Source organism: Elephantulus edwardii, unplaced genomic scaffold, assembly GCF_000299155.1.
Source record: "Elephantulus edwardii isolate Elephantulus edwardi_28Jun2011 unplaced genomic scaffold, EleEdw1.0 scaffold00059, whole genome shotgun sequence".
NCBI lineage: Eukaryota > Metazoa > Chordata > Mammalia > Macroscelidea > Macroscelididae > Elephantulus > Elephantulus edwardii.
In genome coordinates this window covers 12,412,987-12,425,810 of record NW_006399809.1, presented here as the reverse complement: position 1 = coordinate 12,425,810, position 12,824 = coordinate 12,412,987, and the positions used below count along the sequence as shown (strand labels likewise).

Below are 12,824 nucleotides of genomic sequence, written 5' to 3'. Positions count from 1 at the left end.
TTAGGCGCCACTCCTGCTCCCAAACCTATAGGATGTTATTGTTTTTTATGTGCCATTGATTCGCCTATGATGTATAGTGACCCTATGGATATTAATGATAATGTTCGATAACGTCTGTACTTTGTTGGGTCACATTTCTTTGGAATGGGTATAAGTATAGATCTCTTCCAGTCAGTTGGCCAAATGACTGTCCTCCAGATTTCTTGGCACAATTTGGTGAGTACATCCAGGGCAGCGTGTTTGTTGAAATATGTCAACTGGTATGTCATCAATTCCTCAGGCCTTGTTTTTCCCAATTCTGTCAGAACAGCTTGAATTTCTAACTTCATCACCACAGGGAATTTATACATTGTTTCATTAAATTCTTCTGTGTCAGCCAATTCGTTTTGATACTGTGACTTTGTATACTCCTTTCATCTTCCTGTAATGCTTCCTGGATCATTTCATAATCTGCCCAAAACATGCTTAAGTATTGCAACTGAAAGCTTGAATTTGTTCTTCAGTTCCTTCAGCTTAAGAAATGCTGAGTGAGTTCAGCCCTTTTTATATTCTGACTCCAGCTCTTTATATCTTTCATCATAATATTTTACCTTGTCTTCCCATGCTTTCCTTTGAAATCTTCTGTTCAGCTCCTTAATTTCTTCCCTTTGTTTTTGGCTTCTCAGCACTCTAGTGCAATATTCAAAGTCTCATCTAACATCCACCTTGGTCTTTTCTTCCTCCTGTTTATAATACCTTTTGCATTCTTCATGGATGATATTCTTGATACCCTCCCACAGCTCATCTGATCTTTGCTCACTGGTGTTCAAGGCCTCAAATCTGTTCCAGAGATGGTTTTGAAATTCCAGTGGGATAGGCTCAAGGTCAAATTCTGGTTCCTGTGGATTTAATTTTAACTTCAACTAGAATTTGCATATGAGTAGTTGGTGGTCTGCTCCACAATCTGCTATTGGCCTAGTTTTCATAGCTGATCTTGAGCTTCTCCAGCGATTCCACAGATGAAATTGATCTGATCCCTATACAAACCATTAGGTGAAATCCGTATGTATAGCCTGCATTTGTGTTTCTTATAAAAAGTATTTGCAATGAATAAATTGTTGACTTTACAGAATTCTATCATTCTATGTCCAACTTCATTTCTGTCATCAAGTCTATGTCTTCCAACTACTGATCCTCCTTCTCTGTTCTCAACTTTTGCCTTCCAGTCACCATTACTATTAATGCATCTTGATTGCAGGTTCGATTAATTTCTGACTCAAAGAGTTGCTAGAAATCTTGGAATTTATCTTCTTTAATTCTAGTTAAAGGCAGTAACTTTAAATTTAAGAATTAAAGAATAGATGTGGGAACAGCTTCTAAAAGGGTGATACAAATGTAGCCAGCTCTTCTAAGTTAAAGAAATCCTTTTTAATATGAAAAGAATTCAGTAAAAATTATAAAGAGTAAATATCATCGTTAAGTATATCCTTTCTGGCATTCATTTTACAACTCAGACTAACGCTGTCCTGTGATTCTGTTCAGACATGAATGAAGATGTTGTTTTGAGCAGACTCTGAACTAACTTCAAATCATGGTGTGCTGACATACAAAAACACTGCCAGGTTCTGAGTCATCTTCAGTCTATTTCTCCTCTTCCCAAATTATCTGAGTCGGAACTGGCTCATAGCTGAATCGCTATTTGATTTCTGAGATTGTTGGCCACACAGGAAGAGACTCCCATGGAGCTGCTCATGGATGCCAACATCCAGAAACACATGGTCATGGTGTCAGTAGCAGAACTCTCTACAGACAGACTATGCCACAAGAGCTTGGCTATCAGTACAGCCCACCTCACTGAGGGGATCCTTTGCCCTTACTGGTCTTCTACTAAACACAATATCCTCGTCTAGTATTTGGCCCCTCCTGATGTTGTACTCAAAGCAAGCAAGCTGGACAAATATTCTGTTGTGTTCCACAGAAGTTTCCCTGGTTAATTTTCATACTTTTCTTCCTTCTGTCCTAATCTATCTAGAAGCTTGGTTGAAAACTGTTCTCTCCAGGGCTAACGTTGTTGCTATCTGAAATACTGGTGTATCCATTCCAGCTTCATAAGAACATATAAGCTACCACAGCACAACAAACTGACAGACAGGTGGTGAAATACAGTGAAACAATTCCTAGAAGCTGACAGCAGGCTTACTTTAATTTATGTTTAGGAAAGAATGAATTTTTTTGAAAAATAAATTACTCAAGATTCAAAATTTAAGGAAATTTTACAACAGCCTCATTTTTTTTACTACTAATTTCAAATAGTTTAAATATGTTCTTAAGAGACTTAGTGTAACATAATCCATTTCTCTTCATAACTTAAAAATAAACAGGAGTACAAATGACTGCTAAAACCAAGCTTAGTGCTGTTCAGTCAATTCCATTTCATAGTGACCCTGCAGAACAGGGCAGAAACTGCCCCTTAGGGTTTCCAAGGCCCTGATCCTTAGAGAAACAGAGGACCACATTTTTCTCCTGTGAAGCCAGTGTTAGGTTCAAACTGTTGATCAAACCTTCAGCTGCAGAGTTAACATCTAAGCACTTAACCACTGTGCCACCAGGACTTCTTAAACTGGTATAAATTATAAATTAGTAACAGTAATATAAATTCTATTTAGAAGCAAATGTTTCTAAATTTTGTGTTTCAATAATTTTGACCAAAGCTGAGAGATGTCAGATCAATCATAGCTTGTTGATATTAATGTTTAGGTTTGAAACAAATTACCACACCTCTGGCTGCTACACTGCAATATAATTTAACTGTAATACTGGTGTAGACATTACACTTAAGAGTGCTTCCAAAGACTTCAGGCCACTATGGGTTTGTTGGTCTTCTTCATATAGTAGCTGACAGATTCTATAATCAGGATTAAGGAGTCCTTGTGGCACAGTGGTTAAGTGTTAGGCTACTAAACTGAAGGTTAGCTAACTAAACACACTAGCTACTCAGCAGGGATCTCTGCTGCTTAGTGATAAACAGCTGCACTACCAATCCAAGACATGCCATTCAAATCCATCAACAGCTCTGAGGGGGAAAGATGGGTGTCTCCTAGGCAAACCTACTGGAGGGTCAGCTATGAGTCAGTTCCAGCCCAACAGGACTTAACAACAATAGTCACACAGCAAGATAAGGATGTGGCAATCTGGTTCTGATAAAGATTATCACCAGCAAAACTCTGCGGCAATTCTATTAAGTCCTATCAGGTCATGGTGAGTCAGGATCTATTTGATGGCTTACAACAGCAATATCATCAGGACTGTTAACTGTGACAGTGCTTCATTCAACAGTAATGGGTGGTACGACTTCACCAGATGTGACTTTAGAGTACTCAGCCTGGATTTTGTGCCAGCAACATCATCTAGATAAGAAGCTAGGCAACTTTCTCGGAGTTTTAACTACTTCTGTACCATATACTGACATGCTGCTGATTAGCCAGCCAGCCACATATTCCAATTAGTATTTATAATATCATTTTTGTTTCCAAAGGGTTAAATAATGTTCTAGTGATATAAGATTGGTGCTAAACCTTATTCTCTTTATATAGAACTTCTGTTAGCTCTGTGGAAAGAAACATTTATCTTTTTTATCTTTGAACTTCCAAGCTATGTTTTAACCTATTGCACATTAATAAAGAGTTTCTGTGAAAGCAGTCCACTTGTTGGGAAAACAAAGTACACATTCACACCACTACCAAAAGCTGCAATAATTCAAACCTGACCATTCTTTACTCATTTAGATTGAAATATATATATATATATAACACAAGATGTTATAAATAACTTTATCATGTGGTTATAAATTATATTCTCAAGGTAATCAAATGCAGAATTTTATCTATAGAATGAAAGCATTAGTCAAAACACAAAGAATAAGTATGTAACCTGAAACAAGTAACTGACTGTATAACCAAAATGAAAATATATAATTTAGAGAAACAAAAGTAATCCGTGTAACCTTTGATTCTTGAACTCTAACTGAACCTCCTTCATAGAATACATTCTTAGAAGAAATGAGTAGAATTCCTTTTATATTTCTGGAAAGAAATCTCAAATCTTATTTAAAATTATTTCTGGTACTGCAATTAGTTCTGAAAATATTTTTTTAGTGTATTGCAGATCAATGCTGTTGTTGTTATGTGCTGGAGAGTTGCTCACGACTCAAAGTGACCCTATGTACAACAGCCCTAAACTCTGCTCTGTCCGGTGCCAATCGCACTGTCTCTAATACACCCATCCCGATTACCCCAGTCACGCCATCAATCCACCTCATAGAGGGCTTTCCCCTCCTGTGCTGCCCCTCCACCCTCCCAAGCATGATGTCCCTCTCCAAGGACTTGTCCCTCCTTACAACATGTCCAAAGTATGTTAGACGAAGCCCCAGAATCCTTGCCTCCAAGGAGCCGCCTGGTCTAAACCTCTCCAGGATGAATCTGTTCGTTTTCTTAGCAGTCCATGGTACATTCAATACTCTTCTCCAGCACCACAGCTCAAAGACATCAGTTCTCCTTCTGTCCTCCCTAGTCATTGTCCCACTCTCTGATGCATAACAAGTGATTGCAAAGACCATGGCCTGTATCAGAAGCACCTTAGTCTCCAGAGTGACAACACTGCTCTTCAGTACTTTGGAGATGTCCCTAACAGCAGACTTTCCCACTGCAATATGTTTTTTTATTTCCTGGCTACCAGTGTTGACCATGGAGCCTAGCAGACTAAAATTGTTACCAATTGCAATCTCGTCACCATCCATCCTGATGCTGCCAATCAGTGGTGAAAATCTTCGTCTTCTTGACATTGAGCCTCAATCTATATTGGAGGCTGTAGTCCATGACCCTCTGTAGCAAGTGTTTCAGGTCCTCCTCAGTTTCAGTAAGCAGGGTTGTGTCATCTGCATATCGCAGATTGTTGATAGATCTTCCACCAATCTTGACCCCACATTTCTCCTCATAGAGCCCAGCTTCCCAGATAATCTGTTCTGCATACAGGTTGTAAAGGTATGGAGACAGGACACATCTTTGGTGTACACCCTTCCCAATTTTGAACCATGCAGTGTTTCCTTGCTCTGTTCTGACAACTGCCTCTTAGTCCAAGTATAGGTTTCGCATTAGCATGATCAAGTGTTCTGGGATTCCCATTCTTCTCAGAGTCAGCCATAGTTTGTTGTGATCCACACTGTAAAATGCCTTTTCATAGTCAATGAAACACAGATAGACATTCCTCTGGTGTTCCCTGCTTTTGGCCAAGATCCATCTAACATTAGCTACAATATCCCTAGTACCATGACCTCTTCTAAACCCAGCCTGGACTTCTGGCCAGTCATTATATCATGTGTGACACAGTTGGATTCTGGAGGATAGGTTCTCTTGATTTAGTTCAAAGTTGGGTGTAAACTGGTCACTTTTGGTTTTGTTGCTTTTTTGGTTTCATTCACAATTTTATGTGAGTTGACTGGTCGCCTGGATTTAGCTAACAATCAACTGTGGGCTGGAAGCCTCTTGTTGAAGTCAATCAGGCCTGGTCGGGTGGGCCTTTGCATTTAAAAGTCGGATCAGGCCCTGAGTAAGTCTCCAGTTTGGAGGTTCATGTGTGAAGCAGTTGGATTCTGGAGAGTAGGTTCTCTTGATTTAGTTCAAAGTTGGTGTAAAATGTTTGGTCATTTTTGGGGTGTCTTGTTTTGTTTTTTTCTCACTCACAATTGTATGTAAGATGACTGGTTGCCTGGATTTAGCTAACAAGGAGCAATGGCCTAGAAGCCTCTTGTTTAAGTCAATCAGGACCTGGTAGGTGGACCTTGATACTTAAAAGTCAGTTGGGTCCTCTGGTCTGGTATTAATTATGTTTGGTAAGAACGTTGTTCTAAATGGTACAGCATTGGTCTGTCAGTTTGCTGTACTGAGATAACCTGAGGTTGCTTTGATTCTGAACACTGTGCCACTGGTGTGTCAAATGCCATAATGATTACCCATGGTGGACAGGGTTTGGTAGAGCTCCCAGATAAAGACAAGCTTGAAAGCAGGATTGGATAGACCTTTGGAAACTCTATGAATATTAGAGAAATGACAATAGTTATAGAACAAAGTTCAGATCTTTTGTTTTTAGGGTCGCTATGAGTTGTACAACTTGACAGCACTTAATAACAACAACATAGAACAATTCATATAAGGAAATAAGTATGTTGAAAATGTGGGAAAATGGAGAACAAATATGGACTGAAAAATGGAATCATTGTGACAATGGATTTAAATTGGAGGGATCACTATTAAATTAATTTTTTTTTATCTTTTAGCTTTCTGTTGAAAGCCTATCTCCTAGATTTTGTTGAAAGCCATTAAAAACGGCACTATCCACACAGCAATGAGCTCACCTAGCACCAAGACTGTAGGCTCTAGATATAGTTTTCCACTAACAGGATCCAGAGTTCCTTAGAAAAATAGCTGCCTCTATACACGCTGATGTTAGGTGCCACTGAGTCAGTACGGACTCATGGATGAAAACCTTGCCTAATTTTGTTCAGTCCCCCAACTTCCACTTTACTAAACTCATGGCTGCAGTTACTTTGGCAATCTATTTCACTGAAGGTTTTCCTTTCCTCCTATGGCTTCCTACCTTTCCAAGCATAAACTGTTTTTCCAAAGACTGGTGTTTCCACACAATATGTTCATAGTATGTGAGATGAAGTCTCATCATCCTTGATTCCGAGGAGCACGTAGGTTGCACTTCATCAGCTTAGCTTGTTGGGTCATTTGGCAACACATGGTATATTCAATACTCTCCAACAACACTACAATTCAAAGGCAACAATTCTCTAGTCTTATTCATTATCCAACCTGCATAAGTATATGAAGCAACAGAAAATATCACACTTGGGTCAGGTGCACACCTGTCTTCAAAGTGCCATCACTGCTCTTTAAACACTTTAAGAGGTCCATGGCAGCAGATTTTCCCATTGTAAGGTGTCTTATGTTTCCTGAATGAAGCTTCCATAAATGTTGTGAATCCAGGTAAAGGTAAATCTCTGACAACTTTAATTTTATATCTTTTTAATGTGGTATTGTTTACTGGTTTAGTTGTGAGGATATTTGTTTTCTTTGTGACATAGGGTTCCTAATGCAGGTCATGGTCTGAGGTCTTGTCAGGGAATGCTTCATTCAGGAAAGACAACCTGTAGTGCCATCTGGCCAAGGAACTGTATAGACAGCCACACCCCATGTTATGGAAGACATGCCTGTTGTTGTGATGCTGAACATATCTCAGAAAGAGATGTAATGGACTCACTATAATGGACTAGGAAGAAGGACTTAATGATGTCCTTCTGAAAATAAGTCTAGGAAAGCCCTGTGACCACAACAGTCTGATCTGAGTCGTGGTGGGGAGGGGAGGAAAAGAGGGGATGTAAGCCTAGACCGTGTTCAGTCTGTTGTGTGAGGGGTCGCTCTGAGTGAACAGCAGTTAACAAAAGAAGGTGTTATTGTTGTTCTTATGTACTATCAAGTCATAATTAACTCAGAACTGACCCTACAGTGAGTTTTCAGAGGCAATAAATCACACAGGAATGTGTGATGTGGAGGAGACTGGCCATCTTTATCCCGTGGAGCATCTGATGGATTCCAACCACGTGCCTCTGGTTGACAGTGCAACACTTCCCCAGTGTCATTAAAAACAAAACAAAACAAAAATAAAAACAATGGCAAGGGTATGAACTGATTTTCAAATGTTAAACCAAGTAAATGGTCTTTATTCCATGGACACAAGACTTTTTTTAACATTTGAAAAATCAGTTAATCATGGCAAAATATTCTTTCTTCTATATTGTTGGATTTTATTCGCTAAAACTTTATTTAAAATCTTTTCCATTTAGGCTCATGGAGGATACTGATTTTCCATTTTCAACAATGTTTTTTCTACATACATATTGGTCTTAGAAAAGAAGTTAGAAGTGTTTCTTTCTTTTTTCTTTTCTGAAAAAGTCTGTGTAGAACTGATATACTTTCTTCTTTAGATATCGGGTAGAATTTATCAAATGAAAAATTATAATCATGGCACAAGACCACTATTATAAAAAGTCAAAGAGAAGTTTACACATAAATAGATTTCTCAGGGGTAACAAGCACAGGAAGGGGGGTGTGGAAATTAATAAATAGATAAACTGACTAAAGGGAAAAGTAATGTACAGTAGAGAGTTGATGAAATAATATGATTCATTATTACGCTGACCAGAGGGGAGAGCTCTGGTGGTCAAGGGAGTAGGGAATTGGGCTGTCAAATCAAAAGCACTCAGTTCTAATCCACCAGCTGCTCTACAAGAGGAAGGCAGGTAGTCTCCTCCTGTGTGATTTACAGCCTCTAGAAATCCTTTGGAGGGTCAGCTATGAGTCAAATCCGTTTGGGTTCAATGGTACATAACAACAACCCAACACTGCAAACTGGACTAAAATAATCATCACAAATGAGGACACTGAAATTGTTAATAACTTCTTTCTAGTTGGATAAACAATCAATATACATGGAAGCAGTACCTAAGAATTCAAAAGCTTTATCACTTAAAGCAAATTTGCTGTAAAAGACTTCTTTAAAGTTTTTTTTTAAAAAAATATCACTTTGATGACTTAAGTATGCCATGGTCTTTTTCAGTTCAACCTCAAAGGCATGTGAAAACTGGACAGCAAAAAAGGAGAAAGAGAGAAGAACTGAAAGATTAGAATTGTGGAATGAATAAACCATGGGCTGCCCGAAGGAGCAGATCAATTGTTAAGTGTCACTAAGCTGGCTTTCACAGTGATCATTTGTACAACAGAAAATCCTACTAGATATTCTGCCTTCTCATGGTCTCTGGGTGCTTCTGACCACTGTTACCATCCCTGCACCAATGCCTCTTCCTGAGCATCTGCCCCTTTGCTTAACCTCCACTTTTCCAAGCAAGATGTCAAACTAACCACTTCTGAACTCAGATACTGGTAGGAGCAAAAAAAGCATACTCTGAAATACTAAAAAGCTGGAGCAAGGCTTTCAAAGGTCAAAAAGATGATCTTAGTTCATTTGAAACTAGAGGAGAACTGAAATAAATTAAACCTACAGCCCTGCCCAGGTTAACTGGACTAGAGATGGAATTCAAATATTATGGCCTTCCCTGAGGTACTGGGAGATGTACCATCAATGGGAGAGATACAAACAAAAACTATACTCTACTTCAAAATTTACCATTCTTATCTTGTATAAAACACATTAACAAACACAAATCTTGAAAGATATTGAGGGAGGAACCCCACCAACCGCAAACCTTTCAAACTCATTGACACTGGGTTGCAGGTAAATCATTGGTGCTCCCCGACTGGGTTTGCAATGCAGGACTAGAACCAGCAGAGGCACAGACTTTGAGCCATAGGTGCAACACCCCATTCATTAAGTTACCAGAGTTCCACTGAGACATCCAAGGTAAAATAAAATATGACCCACAATCAAAAGGAAAGGATCCCTTGTGGTGGTTCCATTATGTACAGAGCTGCTAACCAAAGTTTAGCTGTTCAAAGTCATTGAGCTGCCCTACAGAAGAAAGACTTGGTGACCTGCTTCCAAAAAGATCACCACTTGGGGTCACTATGTGTTAGAACAGACTCAGTGTTACCCTATAACAAAAACATTCCAGAAGGAAAAAATAATAGAGAATTCTGTTAGCAACTAACTTAGATGCTGGAATTAGAAGAAAAGGATTTTTAAATAATTATAATAATTAAGTCAAAGAACTTATAGAAAATAGGTAACATTTCAAAAAAGAAATGAAACTCTAGAGAAAAACACAAACATTGGAAGATGGGAAAAAAATAAATGAAGTAAAAAATATATTCGTTATTGTTGGGTGTCCTAGAGTATGACTTATCACAAGGCTATGAACAACAAATCTGAACCCTGGCCTATCCTGTGCTGTCCTTATCACCCCCAACACACTGAACTCACTGTTGCAGATACTGTATCAATCCATCTCACTGAGGTTTTTCCTTTCTTTCACTGACCCTCCAACTTTCCAAGCATGATGTCCCTTTCCAAGGAATAGCCTCTCCTAGCAATATGCCCAAACTATTTAATATTTAAGATAAAGCTTTATCATCCTTGCCTCTAAGGAGCACTCTAGTTGCACTTCTCTAAAAGATACCTATTCTTCTGGCAATCCATAAGCTGTTCAGTGCTCTTCTGCAACACCACAACTCAAAAGGCATCAATGATTCTTTTGTCCTCATTTTCACTGCCCAGCTCTCAGATGTATAGCATGTGACTGGAAAACCTGTGGCTTGAGAAATATACTAGGCAGGCCTAATAGCAGACTGCTTCAGGGAACACGAATGAAAAAAATGGCAATGCTTTAGTGAATACAAAAGAACAGAGTGTCAGAAACTTACATGGAACAACATAAAAACAAATATACGACTAACAAAAATCACTGAAGGAACAAATAAGAAATAGATAAAATATATGGATATTGGCTTTAAAAATATTTTTAAAAATTAATGAGTTTTTGGAGTCTACATAAAAAAATGCTGGGCACCTTCAAACAGGATATTATAAAGAAAGCCATATGTAGATACGTGTGGCATCAGGATTGGTGGAAGATTTACTAACAATCTATGTTATGCAAATGACAAAACCCTGCTTGAGGAAACTGAGGAGGACCTGAAACGCTTGCTGCAGAGGGTCAAGGACTGCAGCCTTCAGTATGGACTGAGGCTCAATGTCAAGAAGACAAAGATTCTCACCCACTGGACCAATTGGCAGCATCAGGATCTATGGTGAAGAGATTGAGATTGTTAACAACTTTGGTCTGCTTGGCTCCACGGTAAACACTCTTGGCACCAGCAGCCAGGAAATCAAAAAACATATTGCAATGGGAAAGTCTGCTGTTAGGGACCTCTCCAAAGTACTGAAGAGCAATGGTGTCACTCTAGAGACTACGGTGCTTTTGATACAGGCCATGCATGGTCTTTGCAATCACTTGTTATGCATCAGAGTGTTGGACAATGACTAGGGAGGATAGAAGGAGAACTGATGCCTTTGAGCTATGGTGCTTGAGAAGAGTACTGAATTTACCATGGACTGCCAAGAAAACAAACAGATTCATCTGGGAGAGGGTAAAACCAAGCTTCTCCTTGGAGGCAAGGATTCTGGGGCTTCATTTGACATACTCTGGTCATGTAAGGAGGGACAGGTCCTTGGAGAGGCACATCATGCTTGGGAGGGTGGAGGGACGGCAGAAGAGGGGAAGACCCTCTATGAAGTGGATTGATTCAGCGACTGGGGTAATCGGAATGGGTGTGTCAGGGGCAGTGCGACTGGCACAGGATAGAGCATGGTTTAGGGCTGTTGTACATAGGGTCGCTATGAGTCACAGTGAATCAACGGCACATAACAACAACAACAACAACAACATGTAGATACATTAAAACCAAACCAGTTGAAAGTCAAATATAAAAAGAGAATTCAAGAAAAGACATGTTCCATTGAAGAAAACAGCAATAATTTATCAAACAATGGATAACAGAAGACAATAGAATGTCATCATGAAAGTGTTTAAAGAGAAAAATACCAACCCAGAACTCTCCAAAAAATGTGCTTTTAAAAAAATACAAGTAACAAGCAGAAGACAAAATAACAAGAGTTTTAGACAAGTTAGAATTTGTTGTCAGCCGATCTTTATAACAAAGCTAAATAGTTTTAAGCCTGAAGAGAAATTAAAGCAGATGGGAAATGCAGATGTGTTGAGTGAAACAAAAAGCAAGTGAAAAACGAAACAGAAATTTCCAGTTGTTTAGGGTTAAAAGATATTAACAAGGATGGGAATTTGGAGATGGAGGATAAAGTATAGGAATCTACATGTGCAAAAGCCCTGAGCAATGTAAAACAATAATGCCTTCTATCACCGGGGCCTTCTAGGAGCCAAAAGAAGGCTGGTCATTAGGGCTGGAGCCAAGAATGGGGCCTGGAGAACAACACTGACAGCCACAACTACAGTCCGTCAGGGCTAAGTCATCTGCTCTAATTGAACTTCCCAGTCACCCATAAGGGCTGCACAACCTGTTTCCTCCCCTAAAGCCACAGTTAATAACATGGTACAATTTGCTAGTTAAGTCTATATCACCACAACTATAATTCCAATTCTAATCACATTTCATTTTAGCTTTTCTTAAGGAGATGCTGTCTAAGCATGCTTAAACAAACCACCAAGTATCTGAAGACTATGGGGGGGGAAAAGCATCAACCCATGGGGCCCTGTTAATGGTCAGTTCTACTTTGTCCTGTCAGATCATTTTCACTGTAATCAACTCAACTCCAGTGAAATTGGTACTTGATTTGTTTCTATATAGTGACAGTAACAATTTTCCATTAATTTTGATACTCATGCAGCATAGCATTGTTCCTTATAAATTCTTTTTAATCTTTAACAAGAGAATTCAGATTGTTTGGTTGACTTTTCAGGCTGGCATCCTGGGTGCACAGCTGCTAACGGGAAGGTCAGTGGAAGACTAACTTAATTCACCATCCCTGAGTTGGAGTTGATTCATAACTGACTTTCCAGAGGGTTGTCAGGAGGCTGTAAATCCCGTGGGAAGAGAATGCCCACTGGTGGAATCAAACTACCAGAGGGGCATAGTGTTTAGATTAATGGCACACATCACCAGAGCTCCTACGGGGGACACAGGTGGCAGTCTGCTTCTCTAACATCACAACCTTGGGAACTCTATGGGGCAGTTCTGCTCTGTCCTATTGATAGCTGTGAGTCACAATTGACTCAACGACAATGAAGTATACACTGA

The 12,824-nt window shown here is 39.3% G+C and overlaps 1 protein-coding gene across 1 annotated transcript in view; it reads right to left on the bottom strand.

Moving 5' to 3' along the window:
- The window catches only part of LOC102876319 (probable C-mannosyltransferase DPY19L1-like), a 126,022-nt gene that overhangs the window by 71,271 nt on the left and 41,927 nt on the right, over window positions 1-12,824 (bottom strand). The window lies entirely within an intron of this gene.